General features: G+C 40.2%; 1 protein-coding gene across 1 annotated transcript in view; it reads left to right on the top strand.

Moving 5' to 3' along the window:
* The window catches only part of EYS (eyes shut homolog), a 951,425-nt gene that overhangs the window by 83,075 nt on the left and 849,262 nt on the right, over positions 1-19,088 (top strand). The gene's annotated exons all lie outside the window — the stretch shown is intronic.

Genomic DNA, 19,088 nt, shown 5'->3' with positions numbered 1-19,088 from the left:
GGGACTGTAAAGCTTTCCTCTAGGTCCCAAGGGGGAATTGGATATCTAACTACCTCTTTATCCACAGCAAGTGGCTTAGATCAAGGCAAAAGAATTACCCCTGCTTAAGATTCCCTGGTTTTTTTTTTCCTGAATCATTAGTATTAAGGTAAACAAAATTAAAAAATTAAAAAAATGAGAGAGATACTGGGAAAAAAAAAAGATTAAACTAATTTAACTCAGGAGGACTACAAAGGTGTAGCGAGGTTGTGCAGGGAGAAAATTAGAAGGGCCAAAGCTGAGCTAGAGCTCAGTCTGGCTGCTGCTATAAAAGACAACAAAAAACACTTCTTCAAATACATTAGCGGCAAAAGGAGAGCTAAGGAGAATCTCCAGTCCCTAGTAGACGGGGGAGGGAAACAGTGACCAAGGATGAGGAAAAGGCTGAGGTACTTAATGCCTTCTTTGCCTCAGTCTTTAATAGCAGGGCCGACTCTTCTCTGGGTACCCAGCCCCTGGAGTTGGAAGATAGGGACGGGGACCAGACTGGAGCCCCCATAATCCAGGGGGAAATGGTGAGTGACCTGCTGCACCACTTAGACACTCACAAGTCTATGGGGCCTGATGAGATCCACCCGAGAGTGTTGAAGGAGCTGGCAGAAGAGCTCACTAAGCCCCTTTCCATCATTTACCAGCAGTCCTGGCTAACTGGGGAAGTCCCTGCTGACTGGAGATTAGCGAATGTGACACCCATCTTCAAGAAGGGCCGGAAGGAGGACCCAGGGAACTACAGGCCTGTTAGCCTGACCTCGGTGCCAGGGAAGCTGATGGAGCAGATCATCCTGAGTGCTATCACACGGCATGTAGAGAATAACCAAGGGATCAAGCCCAGCCAGCATGGGTTCAGGAAAGGCAGGTCCTGCTTGACCAACCTGATGTCCTTCTATGACAGGGTGACCCGCCTAGTGGATGAGGGAAAGGCTGTGGATGTTGTCTATCTAGACTTCAGTAAAGCCTTTGACATGGTCTCCCACAGCATTCTCCTGGAGAAACTGGCTGCTCATGGCTTGGACGGGTGTACTCTTCGCTGGGTAAAGAACTGGCTGGACGGCCGGGCCCAAAGAGTGGTGGTGAATGGAGTTTACTCCAGTTGGCGGCCGGTCACAAGCGGTGTTCCCCAGGGCTCGGTGTTGGGGCCAGTTCTGTTTAACATCTTTATCAATGATCTGGATGAAGGGATCGAGTGTACTCTCAGTAAGTTTGCAGACGACACCAAGTTGTGTGGGAGTGTTGATCTGCTGGAGGGTAGGCAGGCTCTGCAGAGGGACCTGGACAGGCTGGATCGATGGGCCGAGGTCAATTGTATGAGGTTTAACAAGGCCAAGTGCAAGGTCCTGCACTTGGGCCACAGCAACCCCATGCAACGCTACAGGCTTGGGGAAGAGTGGCTGGAAAGCTGCCTGGCAGAGAAGGACCTGGGGGTGTTGGTTGACAGCCGCCTGAATATGAGCCAGCAGTGTGCCCAGGCGGCCAAGAAAGCCAATGGCATCCTGGCTTGTATCAAAAATAGCGTGGCCAGCAGGACTACGGAAGTGATTGTGCCCCTGTACTCGGCACTGGTGAAGCCGCACCTCGAATACTGTGTTCAGTTTTGGGCTCCCCACTACAAGAGGGACATTGAGGTACTGGAGCAGGTGCAGAGAAGGGCAACGAAGCTGGTGAAGGGTCTGGAGAACAAGTCTTATGAGGAGCGGCTGAGGGAGCTGGGACTGTTTAGCCTGGAGAAAAGGAGGCTGAGGGGAGACCTCATCGCTCTCTTCAACTACCTGAAAGGAGGTTGTAGAGAGGTGGGGGTCGGTCTCTTCTCCCAGGTAACAAGTGATAGGACAAGAGGAAATGGCCTCAAGTTGCACCAGGGGAGGTTTAGACTGGATATTAGGAAATTTTTCTTCACCGAGAGGGTTATCAAGCATTGGAACAGGCTGCCCAGGGAAGTGGTTGAGTCGCCATCCCTGGAGGTATTTAAAGGACGTTTGGATGAGGTGCTTAGAGACATGGTGTAGTGGTGGTTTTGGCAGTGTTAGGTTTATGGTTGGACTCGATGATCTTAAAGGTCTTTTCCAACCTATATGATTCGGTGATTCTGTGATTCTGTAATTTTGTGTAAATTATGAGGATAACAGAACTGTCAATTATCAAATTTTGGAAGATGAACAGTTTCTAAAACACAATATTGGGAAAGTCAAGTATGAAGACTGTCAAGTTTCTGGCATACCAGCTGTCTTTACTCTCTAGGGAGAGACAAGAGATTGTGTTCTTTGGTTTCAACCACTGAATTGCATAGAATTTACAGAATCCATAGGCCAATTATGACTACCTACAGAAGTGCAGTGAGGGAAAAGAAGGTGCAGCCCTACAGCAGTTGCAAACAGATTTGGAATAGCTACACACTCTTTCCTATTTCTGCTCTGCCACACACTTCTTACAGAAGGGCATACAGATTAAAAATGCATTCCACTTCTTGCAGGGTATAAAAATGCTCACTCATAGCATTTTTTTTTTTTCTTTTTTTTGCCTAACAGCTCCTTGCTATGTTAGGAGCAACTATCTTTCCACTTATATGGTTTGCGTAGTGTACCCAAGACTATGTTGTCAATATGCCTTTCTCCCATCATCCTGACAAACCACTGGTTCGTGCAAGGTTATGTGCTTATAGCTAACAGAGGAATTGAGTTATATAGGCACAAAACCTGAAGCTAAAAGATGAAGTGAAACCAGTGCCATTGTAAGGTCCATTTCCATTTGCATGCACTACACTTGAGACAAGGACTGAGCAAATCATACATATTGCTTGAATAGCAGGGCTGTGTTGGCAAGCAAATAAACACCAGAGCAGCGTTAAAGAAAGAGGCAATAATCTGTGCTATCATTATGGGTTTTACAATCACACCTGCTGTTGGTCATTCAAAGCAAATATTTAAATTTTCTTTGAGAAGCTGTACTGACACTTAAATGTGAAGTTTTATGTTGGGATCATTGTCAATGGATGTCCTGGTGCCTTCCAAAAGAGCAGCAGGAATTGCTGCCGATTTCTGACTAGTGTTCATACAGCGCAGTGGAAGTCGATTGTAATGTTAAGGGGGAGTGAAACTAAGCAAAAAGAAGTAATGCTTTTAAATTCTGTAAGTAAGTTGCAGAATATGTGCTCTGTAAACATCAGGTGTTTACATATGCCTGGGGAATACTGATTAATAAAAACTTGTATGTATAAACCAGAATCAAACCAGAAAACACCTAATTATGTACCAACATGCATACCTTTCAGATAATTGCTCCCCAGTCACTGAATTTTCACTTTCTCATATGGATATGCATTTAGTAGTGTATATCAAATATTATGATCCACTGTAACAGGACAGAAAAATTAATATAATAGAAAAGGTTGGTATCTAAAATCTTGCCCTGCAGATGGCTCTGTGGCTGTTCATGTTATGTTCTTTTGGTCCTTTTCCTCACAACCATTTATCAAAACCATCACTGTTATATTTGTAGTTTTACGGTGAACCTGAGATATTTTAATAACAAAGTATAAACCAAGAGGTTATATGGTTGATAAAGTAAAATTGTGAGTACAAATGAATAATCATATTCTCTGGTAAAGCAGAAGGGTCTTACATCATAATATAAAAACTGTCTTCACCATAGGCAATATGTTCCTTTGGGGGGGATGAGGGAGAGAGGAGAGAGGAGAGAGGAGGGAACCTCTCTTTCTCCTGTTTTTTCCCCATGTCAGAAAGCCAGTACGTGGTATACATTCAACATAACTTCTGCAGAAATTACAATCAGGCAGACAAAGCTCCAAGTTTCGTCCCTAACCAGATGAGGTTTGCCCTTGTGGGTGCAGAACCAGACCTGTCAGCCAGCTGTCAGGCTGGGAATCAATCTGCTTCTTTTCGGAAGAGTGGCAAGCAGTGCCAAGCCCCGCGGGCCTGAGGTATACCCTACATCAGCCTGAACAGTCTTTGTGTAAACTCTGCTGCCACTGCTCCCCTTTGCCACTTTGTAAGTTCTTCCCTGAAGAGCCACTCTCAGTCCTAACACTCTTTGATAACACTTTATGCCCAGAAGTCTGGCTGAATTTACAACTGAGAACTAAAGCATCTGTATGCAGAATTAGCAATAATCTCCAGAACTGAGCTACATCAGTCACACTGCTTAGATCTCATAGCCCTAAGAAGGCCTCAGACTTATTCTTACAGAAGCCATTTGTATTTATTGCATGAAAGGAGAAATAAGTTCTAGATAACACATCCAGAATGAAGAGGAAGTATAGCTGAGAGAAAACATTACCTTGTTTAACAAATGTAGTTCTTTAAAAAAAAAAAACAACCACTAGGGCTTTTTTAAAGCCCTCTGCACTGTATCAATCAACATTTGTTTTCTGAGTATAAAAAAGCCCTAAGGAAACAAACATTTAATATGTTTGGCATACTATATATTAAAGCAGTTGGTTGGAGTGATAAAATTGTTATGAATATTTATAACAGCTCTACTAGCAATGCTAGAAGCAATGAAAATTGGGACTGCAAAATCTATTGCTCTCAGATGTAACTTTTATACTTATGTAAAACATATAAAATAGATTATGGTCATTTTCCTTTTTAAAAAAATCTAGAGTCTCTCCTGTTGTTTTCTCCCCATGGAATATCTGAGCAATACAGTTTCATCTCTGTGAAGCCACTTTGCCACCGTCATTAATTCTACTGATATCTCTCCCATGTTTGTCCTTCAAGCTGACTGTTCAAACAGCAGTAGTTCAAAGTCAGGTACTTCCATTAGGGGCTAGTTTTGCACAAGTTAATTAGCCCATTTTCTTCCACACAGTAGCAGTAATTCTACAGAAGAGTTCACATAAATTTCAAAATGTCCTATACAGTTTTGTGCTTCTTCAGTATTTAATTTGACTTTATCAAAACAACCTTTTCCTGCTTTTCTTATTCTATTGAAATAAACAGAATTAAAGCACCCTAGGTACATTTCAAACATGTTGTTAAGTATCTCTGTGCAGTACAGAAGTTAATGAACAGTGGCATTCTTCATGTAATAAACTAAGTATCTTGCTGTCCAAGAGTTAATTTAAATGAAAAATATTTAGTTAAAGCTCTGATCATGTAATACCTTTACATATTTTATACAATGTATCTTAATTGATCTACTAGAATAGCATATAATATAAATGCACAGTAAAATACACCAGAAATAACCAATAAGAAGGGGGTTTTTGTTTTTAAACAAAACTTCTATGAGAAGATGACATAGTCATCTTGACCCATTGTCAGTAAAGTAAACAAAAGCATAAGCCAGCAAAAATAATGAAAAATAAAATACACAAAATCGGTAGATATTACAGTGAAACATGTGCTACATGATCAGTATGAAACATTGTTTTTATTGAAAAAATGCAATGCCTTTTCTATGAATTGTATGCAAAGGAAAAATAATTAGACGATTTTGAGATGGTGAAAGAGATAAATAATATGAGTTTTAGACAATAGGAGTGGAAAGACAAAAATACCTCACAAATTTCAAGTAGAAAGGAAAATAATCTTAAGAAAACAATGTTCAAATAAGAATAGTAGCAGTATTTCTTATTACTTTTTTACTATGAAATAGTTTCTATATCAAAGACCATACCAGCTACAGTCCAGATGCTTCAATTTTATAGTGAAAGAGATTAAATATATAAAGGGACACGAAAACTTGGACCTAGGTGGAATGTCATGTTCATTAAAAAGGGACCATATGCAAACGTAAGCATCTGTAAAGCACTTCCATGCTGTAGAAACACAGAACAGACAATGCTAACAAGTAACTATATAATTTCTTTGTTTTTCAGTAAAGAATTATAATTTTTACTGCATATAGTGGAACCAGAATTCATGTATGTGAAAGTTTAACATGTTGGATACTAAATAGCCCCAATGTTAATAACCACAGCTCTTTAAAAAATTCTTTATTAAATAAACTTTCAATGACCTAAGGTCCTATATATCACAGAATCATAGAATCACAGAAGGGTTCAGGTTGGAAAAGACCTTTAAGATCAAGTCCAACCGTTAACCTAGCACTGCCAAGTCCACCACTAAACCATGTCCCTAAGTGCCACATCTACACATGTTTTAAATACCTCCAGGGATGGTGATTTAACCATTTCCCTGGGCAGCCTGCTCCAATGCTTGACAACCCTTTCAGTGAAGAATTTTTTCCTAATACCCAATTTAAACCTCCCCTGGCGCAACTTGAGGCCGTTTCCTCTTGTCCTATGGCTTGTTACTTGGGAGAAGAGACTGATACCCACCTTGTTACAACCTCCTTTCAGGTACTTGTAGAGAGCAGTAAAGTCTCCCCTGAGCCTCCTTTTCTCCAGATTAAACAACCCCAGTTCCCTCAGCCGCTCCTCATAAGACTTCTGCTCTAGACCATTCACCAGCTTCCTTTCTCTTCTTTGGACACTCTCCAGCACCTCAATGGCTTTCTTGTAGTGAGGGGCCCAAAACTGAACACAGTATTCGAGGTGCGGCCTCACCAGTGCTGAGTACAGGGGCACGATCACTTCCCTAGTCCTGCTGGCCACGCCATTCCTGATGCAAGCCAGGATGCTGTTGGTCTTCTTGGCCACCTGGGCACACTGCCAGGTCATACGCAGCAGGCTGTCAATCAACACTCCCAGGTCCTTTTCTGCCAGGCAGCTTTCCAGCCAGGCTTCCCCAAGCCTGTAGCGTTGCATGGGGTTGCTGTGACCCAAGTGCAGGCGCCAGCAGTTAGACTTGTTGAACCTCACGCAGTTGGCCTCAGCCCGTCGATCCATCCTGTCCAGTTCCTTCTGTAGAGCCTTTCTATCCCCAAGCAGATCAACACTCCCGCCCAATTTGGTGTCATCTGCAAACTTACTGAGAGTACACTCGATCCCTTCGTCCAGATCATTGATAAAGATGTTAAACAGAACTTGTCCCAGTGCTGAGCCCTGGGGAACACCGCTTGTGACTGGCTGCCAACTGGAGTAAACTCCATTCACAACTCTTCCGGCTTGGCCATCCAGCCAGCTTTTTACCCAGCAAAGAGTATACCTGTCCAAGCCATGAGCAGCCAGTTTCTCCAGGTGAATGCTGTGGGAAATGCTGTCAAAGGCTTTACTAAAGTCCAGGTAAACAACATCCACAGCTTTTCCCTCATCCACTGAGTGGGTCATCTTGTCATAGAAGGAGATCAAGTTAGTCAAGCAGGACCTGCCTTTCATAAACCCATGCTGACTGGGCCTGATCACCTGCTTGTCCTGTACATGCCACATGATGGCACTCAAGATGATCTGCTCTGTAACCTTCCCTGGCACCGAGGTCAGACTGACAGGCCTGTAGTTCCCCAGATCCTCCTTCCAGCCCTTGTTGTAGATGGGCATCCCATTTGCTAACCTCCAGTCAACTGGGACTTCACTGGTTTGCCAGGACTGCTGATAAATGATGGAAAGGGGCTTGGTGAGCATTTCCACCAGCTCCCTCAGTACCCTTGGGTGGATCCCATCCAGCCCTATAGACTTGTGTGTCTAAGCGGTATAGCAGGTCGCTAACCATTTCCCCTTGGATTATGGGGGCTTCATTCTGCTCCCTGTCCCTGTCTTCCATCTCAGGGGGTTGGGTAGCCAGAGGATAACTGGTCTTACTATTAAAGACTGAGGCAAAGAATGCATTAAGTACCTCAGCCTTTTCCTCATCCTTTGTCACTATGTTTCTCCCCGCGTCCAATAGAAGATGAAGTTTCTCCTTAGCCCTCCTTTTGTTGCTAATGTATTTATAGAAACATTTTTTTATTGCCTTTTATGGCAGTAGCCAGATTAAGCTCTAGTTGTGCTTTGGCCCTTCTAATTTTCTCCCTGCATAACCTCACGACATCTTTGTAGTCCTCCTGAGTTGCCTGCCCCTTCTTCCAAAGGTCATAAACTCTCTTCTTTTTTCCTGAATTCCAGCCAAAGCTCTGTGTTCAGCCAGGCCATTCTTCTTCCCTGCTGTCTCATCTTTTGGCACATAGGGGCGTTCTGCTCCTGCACCTTTAAGATTTCCTTCTTGGAGAATGTCCAGCCTTCCTGGACTCCTTTGCCCTTCAGGACTGCTTCCCAAGGGACTCTGTCAACCAGTCTCCTAAACAGGCCAAAATCTGCCCTCCGGAAGTCCAAGGTAGCAGTTCTGCTGACCCCCCTCCTTACTTCTCCAAGAATCAAAAACGGTATCATTTTGTGATCACTATGCCCAAGACAGCCTCCAACTGTCACATCAGCCACAAGTCCTTCTCTGTTCACAAACAACAAAGTTATCTTCCACACACTCCAAGAACCTTCTAGACTGTTTCCTCTCTGTTGTGTTGTATTTCCAGCAGACATCTGGTAAGTTGAAGTCCTCCTCAAGAGCAAGGGCTAGTGACTGTGAGACTTCTCCCAGCTGCTTATAGAATTTTTTATCTGCCTCTTCATCCTGGTTGGGTGGTCTATAACAGAAACCCACCATGACATCTGCCTTGTTGGCCTTCCCCCTGATTCTTACCCATAAACATTCAACCCTATCACCACCATCATTTAGCTCTAGAGAATCAAAACACTCCCTAACATACAGGGCTACCCCACTGTCTCTCCTTCCTTGCCTATCCCTCTGAAGAGTTTATAGCCATCCATTGCAGCACTCCAGTTGTTCAAGTCATGCCACCATGTTTCTGTGATGGCAACTATATCATAGTTTTCCTGCTACACAATGGCTGCCAGCTCCTCTTGTTTGTTGCTCATCCTGCGTGCGTTGGTATAGGTGCACTTTAGTTGGGCTATTGATCCTGCCATTGTTTTGAGGGGAGAAGCCCTAATTCCTGTGTGACCAGTCTCAGGCTCTTCCATGGTTTCTAACACATCCATAACCCTTTTGTCTTTGCTGCCACATGGATCTCCATCCCCTACCTCCACTGAGACGGCAGACCAAAGGACCTCATGAACACACTGGTTCTCAAACATTGGCATTCCACCCTGAGGCTTATCTCTAGCTTATGTCTCTGGTTTTATCCCTTTTCCCCCGTCAAATCTAGTTTAAAGCTCTTTCAATGAGCCCTGCTAACTCCTGTGCAAAGATCCTTTCCCCCTTTTGTATATTCAACCATACACAATTATATAAAATAGTATGTTATTGCCTAACATAGCAGCTAGGCAATTCAAGCATTAAAGAGAACAGAAAAGATTAATTTCATCTGGTGTGAAGAAGTTCTCCAGCCAGAGGCATATTTTATTGTCTTTAGATAAGATTTTTATCTGTTCACATCAATATGTATCAACGAACACAAATTGATACGAGACATTCCTACTGCGTATAAGGAAAAATGTTTTCACTGTGCAGTCAGTCAAGAACTGGAACAGGTTGCCCAGAGATGTTATGCAGACACCAAACTTGGACTTTTTCAAGACTCAGCTGAATAAAGACCTGAGCAACCTGGTCTGATCTCATAGTTGACCATGCTTTGAGCAGGAGATATACTAGTGACATCCTGATGTTACTTCCCACCTGAATTATTCTATGTACTATACTGTATACTAAATACCTAATAAGGTGATCTACAAAAAACAAAACAGAGCAACTTACAGGTGACATGTCCAATTTTAATTTTTTCAATGAAGGAATGCTGTTATTGAATAATATGTTCTTATTGCATAATATAATGTTCTTTTTTAAAATATTCATGTGATTCCTAAATATTATTTTTCCATTTTCCTTGCCTGTGCATGTGTTGATTTCTTACATCCTCAGTGCTTGAGTCAAGACTTCACTAAATTTTTTCTGTCCTAAAACTATGTTAGGCAATGGTGGAGTACATAGGTATTTAAATGGGAGGTATTCTAGGACTGGAAATATATGGTTTATACAAAATACACAGATTAATCAACTATTCCCCACAGTTACCTAGTTCTGTTAAGTAACACACAGAATCATAGAATCATAGAATCATGGAATATCTCAAGTTGGAAGGGATCCATAAGGATCACCGAGTCCAACTCCCTGCTCCTCACAGGACTACTTAAAACTAAATCATATGACTGAGAGCATCGTTCAGACTCTTCTTGAATTCTGACAGGCTTGGTGGCTGACCATCCTCTCAGTGAAGAACCTTTTCCTAATGATAATATATATCAATGTACATTGTATTAAGTACATTTCAGTGTCAGCTAGCTCAAGCTCATAGTTAAGCCTCTAAACATTTGGGGATTTTTTTCTATAGCTATATTTTCATTGTTAGTAGACAATCATAAATGTGCAATGTTATATCAGATTATGATATATTAGTGCCCTTTAGTCTCTCCCGCCTGAATAAGGTGTACAATCAAAATATTAAACAGTCATCACAATGATAAGTTGTAACCAGAATTCCCTTGTTCATCTTGACACTTCAGCTGAATATATCTAAAGTCTAAAGGCACCTGTGCAAAATTAAAAATAAAGTTTTTATCTGGAATTATCTGTTTTATGGATTTCCTTTTCCAGTGTGGAAACTGGTGGTTACGGATCACCAAACATTTTTCATATCTTAACAGAATCACAAAAAGCCTCCACAAAACCACAAATCCTTCATACAATGAATTATTTTTTTAATGAAGCAATGAAATACTTGGCAACAACTATCCCCAAAACAGAAATAACAAGTAGAGTGAAAGCAGCATCTAATGTTTCTTTTATGTTGGTTGTATAAACCAACTAAAACAACGGTTAGAATATTCTTGAATATTTTTCACATTGAAAAATAATTGCACTGCTTTTCCAAATAAGATGTCCTGACGATTGAGTGATCTTCAGCCAACAGGAATTAAACTGGCATCCCAGAGTAGCAAAGGATCATGATAATAGACATACTCACTGAAAATGAGAAAACTCCAGCTTTGATTATTCACAGTTAGGAGCAAATTAAGCAAACAAACAAAAAAAGCTTATGTAACATGAGTTCATGAGAAATATGAAAAGTAGGTAGTGGTTGGGTCTTTCCCAAGTTCAACTTTTACACTCTCATGACTCAACTACTGTAAAAGATCAGTTGATTTTGGGTAAAAGAAAAACAAGCCCCAAGCCTTATTAGTCCTAAGAATAATCAATAACCTAAGAAAGAAATCTGGACTGAATTTTACTACTGTACTACTTTACTTTTATTAAGAGCGTAGGATAACTTTTCACTGTAAATAGAACAACATGTGCCTTTTGTATCAGCTGAATCATGATGGTTAATAGCAGAAAAAGAGGTGAGCTCCTGCCCCACAGTCCCCATATTTTATGATTTTGTAACAAAACAGTACTGTATAAGACCATTGCACCTTCACACATTTACACTGTGTATGTGAAAGCTGCTGCTCAGCCCCACACCTTGCTTAGGAAAGTATGAATTTAATAATATGGAACTGACAACATTGTGTAACATTGAAGTAAGTTCTTTTCCCATGTCTCATGAAAAAGTTCAAGGAATGCACAAGCTAGCTGAGTTTGAACTACTTTTTAACAAAATCAGTTAAAATCAAGCCTGTGCTCAAGTTTAAACCACTTTTTAAGGACACAGAAATTCCCCAAATCTCTTCTTTTCTGACTTCCCCGTCTAATAAGGAGCTGGCCCCTTGAGATAAGGAGGATGGTTGTAGAAAGATTCCATAAAAGTTCAGCCAGCCAACTCAGCACTGTTTATTTCTGAAGTACCTAACTTATAATAAAATTCTTTAAACTGTTTATTAATGCCAGTAAGATCAGACACACATTCTCCATGTGCTGTATAAATTTTGTGGTGCCTTCAGCATCTGTTTCCAATACTGCACAATAAGTTTCTAGTACATGCTACAGCTTCTTGTTGATTACTTTTCATCCTTCAATATCTGCCCTTTCTTCATCTACTACAAAATACTCCAAAAAATGCACATTCTTAATTTCCCTTGCTAGGGTATAATTAAATATTAATAAAATTTCATTATTTTATAAAGTCTGATGAAAAGAGAGATGGCACCTGCTTGAGCTACACAAAAGTCGAGTTCATCTTCCCCTTCCCTAAATGAGATGTGCATAGATAGAATTCTGCTTCATCAGAGAGCACAATACTTGTCACTATAAAAAAGTAGTTTCTGTTTTCCCTTCATATGTCCACCTGAAAAATGAAAGAATATAATGTCTATTAAAACAAATTAATTAATTCAAGCTATGCTATTTTTCTGCCTAGACCCCTAATAGTTTTACCTGAAATCAGGGATTCGCATGAATTAGCATATCATATTAGAGAAGATGTACCTCCTCTCCTAATATCACTGGATATGAATCAGTGGCAAAGGCTCTGGCCCAAGTTCAGAGCAATGAACCTCTCATAACATCTGTTGATGTGAGAGGTTAAACTCCAGTGGAACAGTAGCTTCACTTACCTTTTTTTACAATTGCTATATATCTACACGCACATATTTGTTATAAGTCATAAAAGAAGGCTCATTCTAATAAGTATTCTAGATCATCCGAGGTCTGGATAGGGTGAGAGAGGAAGGGGAAAATAAGGTGACTCTTCTTGCTAGAGTATTCCCCTGAAGGGACTCTGGGCTTCCTAAAGAAGTTTGAAGAATCTGCAGAGCTAGACTGTCACCTGAGAGACCCCCACTGAAAAAATTGACCTCCTCATGAACTGCACTGCCAACACATGAAAAAAAATCCATTCTGGGCTATGTATGTCAGAGCAGCTGAGAGGTGCAGGAGTTACTATTGTCACAGTAGGCAGGATACTACAGCTGTACTAGCAGAAAGCTGAGCCTCCTTTGTGGGTCGCTTGGCAACTCAGATCTGGGCCCAAATGAGTAACAGAGATCAGACACTTCAGCAGCCATCAAGAACCAACAGGTGTCCTGGTTTTGCCTGGGATAGAGTTAATTTTCTTCCTAGTAGCTGGTATAGTGCTGGGTTTTGGATTTAGGATGAGAATAATGTTGATAACGCACTGATGTTTTAGTTGTTGCTAAGTAATGTTTACTCTAGTCCAGGACTTTTCAGCTTCCCATGCTCTGCCAGGTGCACAAGAAGCTGGGAGGGGGCACAGCCAAGACAGCTGATCCAAACTGGCCAAAGAGATTTTCCATACCATATGACATCATCCTCAGTATATAAACCTGGAGCTGGCTGGGGAGCAGTGATTGCTGCTCAGGGACTGGCTGGGTGTCGGTTGGCAGGTGGTGAGAGGTTGCACCACTTGTTTTTTCTGGCTTTTGTTCCTGTCTCTCTCTCTCTCATTGTTTTCCTTTTCATATTATTATTATTTTCACTTATTAAACTGTTCATATCTCAACCCACGAGTTTTCTTACTTTTGCTCCTCTGATTCTCTCCCCATCCCACCGGAGGGGAGGGTGAGTGAGCAGCTGTGTGGTGCTTGGTTGCCAACTGGGATTAAACCATGACAGTCCTTTTTGGTGCCCAATGTGGGGCTTGAAGTGTTTGAGATAATAACAGCTTAACCAGAGTTTATTAAGGAATTTATATCTGTAAACAGTTACAGGTCATGGTATTGATTCATCTGTTCTTGATATTAGTTTATCTGATCTGCACCATGCTCATTCTTTTGCTGTACAGATTAAAGATCAGTGTTGTTTTATGCAGTTTGCTATGATCTGCAGTAATTAGTGATGTTTTGGCTGGGAGATTTGTTTTTAAAATACTGTCCTTGAGCTTAATCTGGTATTTGAGCTTTATGCTGAAGCCATTACTGTACTTTGGTTACCATCTCATGGAGAAAATTAGCAATTATACTTCCTCCTCTGAGAGGTTTTTTATGGAGGAAATACAGAATGGCACCTTCACTACTTTCTTCTATGGTGTTTCCTCTTTCATTACAATAACTTTTTAGTATCTTGAACATCCTTGGATAGTTACAATACTTCTATTGGTATTTCTTGGTGTCGTGGTTTAACCCCAGCCAGGAACTAAGCCCCACACAGCCGCTCGCTTACTCCCCCCCAGTGAGATGGGGGAGAGAATCAGAAGAGAAAAAGTCAGAAAACTCGTGGATTGAGATAAAGACAGTTTAATAGGTAAAGCAAAAGCCGCATGCGCAAGCAAGGCAAAACAAGGAATTCATTCACTATTTCCCACGGGCAGGCAGGTGTTCAGCCATCTCCAGGAAAGCAGGGCTCCATCACGCATAAAGGTTACTTGGGAAGACAAACGCCATCACTCTGAATGTCCCCCCCTTCCTTCTTCTTCCCCCAGCTTTATATACTAAGCATGACACCATATGGTATGGAATAGCCCTTTGGCCAGTTGGGGTCAGCTAGTCTGGCTGTGTCCCCTCCCAACTTCTTGTGCACCTGGCAGAGCATGGGAAGCTGAAAAGTCTTTGATTTAGTATAAGCACTACCTTGCAACAACTAAAACATCCCTGTGTTATCAACGCTGTTTTCAGCACAAATCCAAAACATAGCCCCATACTAGCTCCTATAAAGAAAATTAACTCTATCCCAGCCAAAACCAGTGCACTAAGTAGTGCTCACACTAGTCAAGGACTTTTCAGCTGAATCCTTGCAGTCTGTGAATTCGGAGAAGAAACCAGATGCTCCCACACCAGCATCACTTAAGAGTTATGCAAATGCAATTTCTGCCCTTGGAGTTTCCATGCTTCTAACAGTGTGGACTTTGTTAGGCAGGATATGCATGTGACAAAGCAATGTACTGCCACTATGATTCAGCTCCAGGAGTTTAAAACAGCATATTTTATAGCAGTATTTTATATAAAAGTGGAAGTAGACTTAAAAAAAACTTTCAGTAAATAACTCTACCTTTCTTTTTTCTTTTTTTTTTCAGAATAATTTGCAAGACAGTAGTGTAATGCTTGAAAAAAAAATGTTCACCCTGTGCAATGACAGATATAGTAAGTTAGTACCAACTCATTTTTTCTTTTCATGCTAAAAAGTCATTCGCATGCCCTCGTGTATTGTAGGCTAGTGAATAAATGTTGTAAAGTTTTAAGTCCTTAGCCATTCCAGGCATGCCAGAATTTATTGACAGCTATAGAATTATCTTCATTTAAATTTTTGTACAGTTTGAAAGAAAAAGATCATAACATTCTCTATCATAAGAAGACATGTATTCCAACTTGAATACATGACGTGATTAAAAAGATCTCCCCAAATAAGTCTCTCAATCCAGTTCACTAAGCAGCAATATGTTTGTTATCTATGAACTAAATTTCCTTATGTTCTTTGCAGTTATTATCTTCCCAGTTTGAGTAACATCTACAGCTTCACTTAGGCACGCATTTTACATACAAAAAAACTGTAAGATTTTTTTTCCCTGATATTAAGCTAAGGATTTTATTTTGTTTATTTTAAAAATTTTCATAGCTGCATCAACATAGAAAAATAATAATAATCCTTCTTTTTTGTCATTTGGCCAAACAGCATGTGCTGAGTTCTTTACATCTTTTTTCATATACCAGTGACTCAAGTTCCTAAAGTTGAGCATACCTGTAGGAAAAATTGAGAAAATAAACAACAGTAAGAGTATGCATGTCACTCCTACTGAATTCGTGGAATGAGTGGGGAAAAAAAAAAGAAGCAAATGTGAGGGTAAGGAAAAACAATATAAGAGGCTACATAAGACAAAACAAAAATTGAAAGCATTCATTCACAGTTTGATATCTAAATTTTGGGTTGAGTTGGGGTTTTCTCCATGTATTTTAAAAGTAGCAGAGCACCCTATACACATGAACATCTTCATTTTGCAAGTCATCTTACCAGGCAGTTGAAAACTGAGAAGGGAAAAAAAGGTTATTATACCACTTTTCAACAAAAATACCAGTATGCCTTTGGAGTGATTTCAGTTCAGCTTGAAAACATGACTTAATGTTGGAGGAAATTGCTGGCTTAAGCATCCCTGAGACTTGTCCTTTAATTATCCTCAAAACAATTCAGGTATGATCTGGAAATAGTGATTTAATTCCTGAATGATGTCTCGCAAGTAATACATTTCACCCCAGGTGCAGAAAAACCACTTTGCTAGATGAAAAGTTAATGTAGTTTTCACAACAACTCAGTCTCTGGCATTTTTTCCCCGCTCTGAGAAGAGATTTTTTAAATGAACATGTATCCACCAGGAAGAGGGTTAAACTTAAGTGAACTTATTTGAAGAAGATCTTTCTTGCAGAATTGACTTAATAAGATATTTAAAGAAAGAAAATATTGGTTAAATAGTAGCAATGTTTAGTGACTGAGCAGATAAAAGGTTGAGTCTAGTCAATGAGAATTTCCAAATAAATACCATCCCTATTAAAAGCAATCAAAAAGGAGAAGCTACTATAAACTCCACTTTTATAGGTACAGCAGCAGAAAAAGGGAGACCAAGGATAATGTAAGCTGTCTGCTGAATGAGATGGCTGACATTCAATGCCTTTGCCCTGTTTATTGCTGGCAATATCTGCTTTCAAGTTTCCCAAGCCCCTATGCCAAGTGGCAAAATTTGGAGGAAAGAAGTACTATCAATGATAGAGGAATGCCAAACTAGGAACTGCTTAGGCAAACGGGGTATATATATGTCCAAAGGGCTCAACAGGATGCATCTAAGGCAGATGAGGGAGTGGATCAAGGTAATCAGAAGGTGGTAAAGGCTAGCTTCATCTAATACCGCTTGCATTAGTAAAAGCGTAGTCAGCAGATCAAGTGAAGTCATTAGTCCCTTCTGCTCAGCACTTGTGAGGCCACACCCCTAGACTACTGTGGGCAGTTTTGGGCTTCAACATAAAGAAAAAAAAAGACTTTGACAAAATTGGAACAAGTTCAGCAAAGAGCCATCAACATTGTGAAAGGATTTCAGCACATGATATATGAGGAAAGGCTGAAGGAGCTGGGTTTGTTTAGCCTTGAAAACAGAAAGCTGAATGGGGATACAATTCTTTTCTTCAGCTCCCTCTTGGGTGATCATAGACAAGATGGAGCCAAACTTTTCTCAGAAGTGCACAGTGAGAGGCAACTGGCACAAGCTGCAACATGGGAAATGCTGACTAGGTATTAAGTAGAATTTGTTCATATTGGGATGTGAGTGTAGTTAAGCACTGCAACAGGTTGCCCAGAAAGGCTGTGGAATTGCCATCCTTGGAGATATTCAGACTTCAACTAGACAAGATACTGAGCAACCAGCTTGGATTTTAAAGTTGACCTGCTCTGAGTAAGGAGTAGGACTTACATGACTTCAAAAGATCTCTTTCAACTTAAATTATTCTGGGGTCCTATGAATGTAAAATATACTGACATACAGAAAAAATCATATTTTTATAGTTTTGTTTGGGGGAAGCTTTGTATACTGAATGACAAAGGTAGACGTACCCATAGATACAGTTACCTAAAACATGCCACCTTTTTTTTTGCATTTTTATAGTAGTGTCAAATTTAACCACACATAATAGCAGGGACAAAGACAGTACATAGGGAGTGACAGGTGGTTTTTGTACATAGGGAGTGACAGGTGTGATAGGAATTCGGAAATAGGGACTAAGGAATATACAGCCGCTAGAGAACCTTCCAGGCCCTGAGAATGCAAGCCACGCTAATTCTGTTGCATATCATGCTTCTCTTATACCTGGGTCACCCAGGAGATGACAGCCCACTTTAGCTATCTGCTGTTTCATTAGTTCATCTCAGAGATTCACAATGTGGAATTCCCATCATTGCAGTTCTCTTAAAGGCTTCACTTGGCCACCTGAATACTGTTCATTTTTACAAAACCTGTATATCAGTTAGGGAATCAGAGATCACTGTAATGGGAATGTTTAGAAGACTCATAGGTCAGGCCACTTTTAAACTTTAAAACAAAACTTTACTGAATTAATTCATAAACAGCATCCTTTGTGCTTAAAACAAAACTTTACTGAATTAATTCATAAACAGCATCCTTTGTGCTTAAAACAAAACTTTACTGAATTAATTCATAAACAGCATCCTTTGTGCTAAAAGTTTTTATGCATTATTAGTCATTCTCACTACGCCTACATACTGCTATTCTGTAAGACTTACATTCTAAATTACCTGTGATTATACAATACTATGGAGCTGATGCCATATAGTTAGTGCTGATGGCTATGGTCCTTGGTGGTTCCCAAGGTCAAGGTAATCTGTCTTGTGAGCTCTTTGATGTTATTACTGAAGTGAGCTTGTCTTTCTTTTTCTCCATGTTTCCTCTTCAGAATTGATATTTTATGTTATTTTACCCCCTTGCCCCCCTAAAAAAGGAGGGTTTCTTCTTCTCCTGATATTACTTGCCTTGGGGCTTTTTTGTGTCTTGCCAGTCATTCTTCTTTTGTATTCAACAATATGTCCTGCCTATTTCCATGCCTTATGCTAATCTTGTCCTTTGGCAACTTTTTGTTATTTACATGATGTGCAACTACACCCTTCTCTGCCCCTTTGGTGGTCACATTGTACACACACTCATGTAAAATGCTTATAGATTGTGCCTGGCTACACTCTCACAGTGTTCTAAAATACTTTTATGCTGCTGTTGGCTATACTGTTTTATTCCCCTTATAATTGGATTCAAGGCAAGCTATTATTAATTATATCCTGATCAGGGCACTTTTAATTTATAGGTTTCACAGGACTCTTTTGAGAAGTTAATATAAGCTTGTATTCCAATAGAATATTTTCAGTGTCATTTATTTTTTTTGTTTATGGTTATAACCAGTGTATTCTATTTTTTTTAATGACATGTCTTGGTCCTTGAAGGATATTGAAGTAAAAAGAGTCTACAACATGTTTCTGTCATAATAATGCTTAATAATAATTCTATCATAATAATGGAATAATAATGCTACATGTTTGTTCCTATGTTTTAGTTCCTTTTTTTTTGTAAATGAAACTATTCAGTGAGTCATGATTGTATTGTCATTGTCCCAAAACAAAAGAAATGTAATTTGTGAAGACTACTGAAGATATCTCCATTACTCCAGAAATTTATTTTTAATTAAGAGAGCAGGTCTAGCCTTGTACTTAAAAACTTCACCACACAGCTTCAAATCTTTCCCTCCTCTAAAGAAATTATTTTTATTT

This window comes from Mycteria americana, chromosome 3 (genome assembly GCF_035582795.1).
Source record: "Mycteria americana isolate JAX WOST 10 ecotype Jacksonville Zoo and Gardens chromosome 3, USCA_MyAme_1.0, whole genome shotgun sequence".
In the NCBI taxonomy this organism is placed as follows: Eukaryota; Metazoa; Chordata; class Aves; order Ciconiiformes; family Ciconiidae; genus Mycteria; species Mycteria americana.
This window is presented reverse-complemented; position numbering and strand designations above follow the sequence as displayed.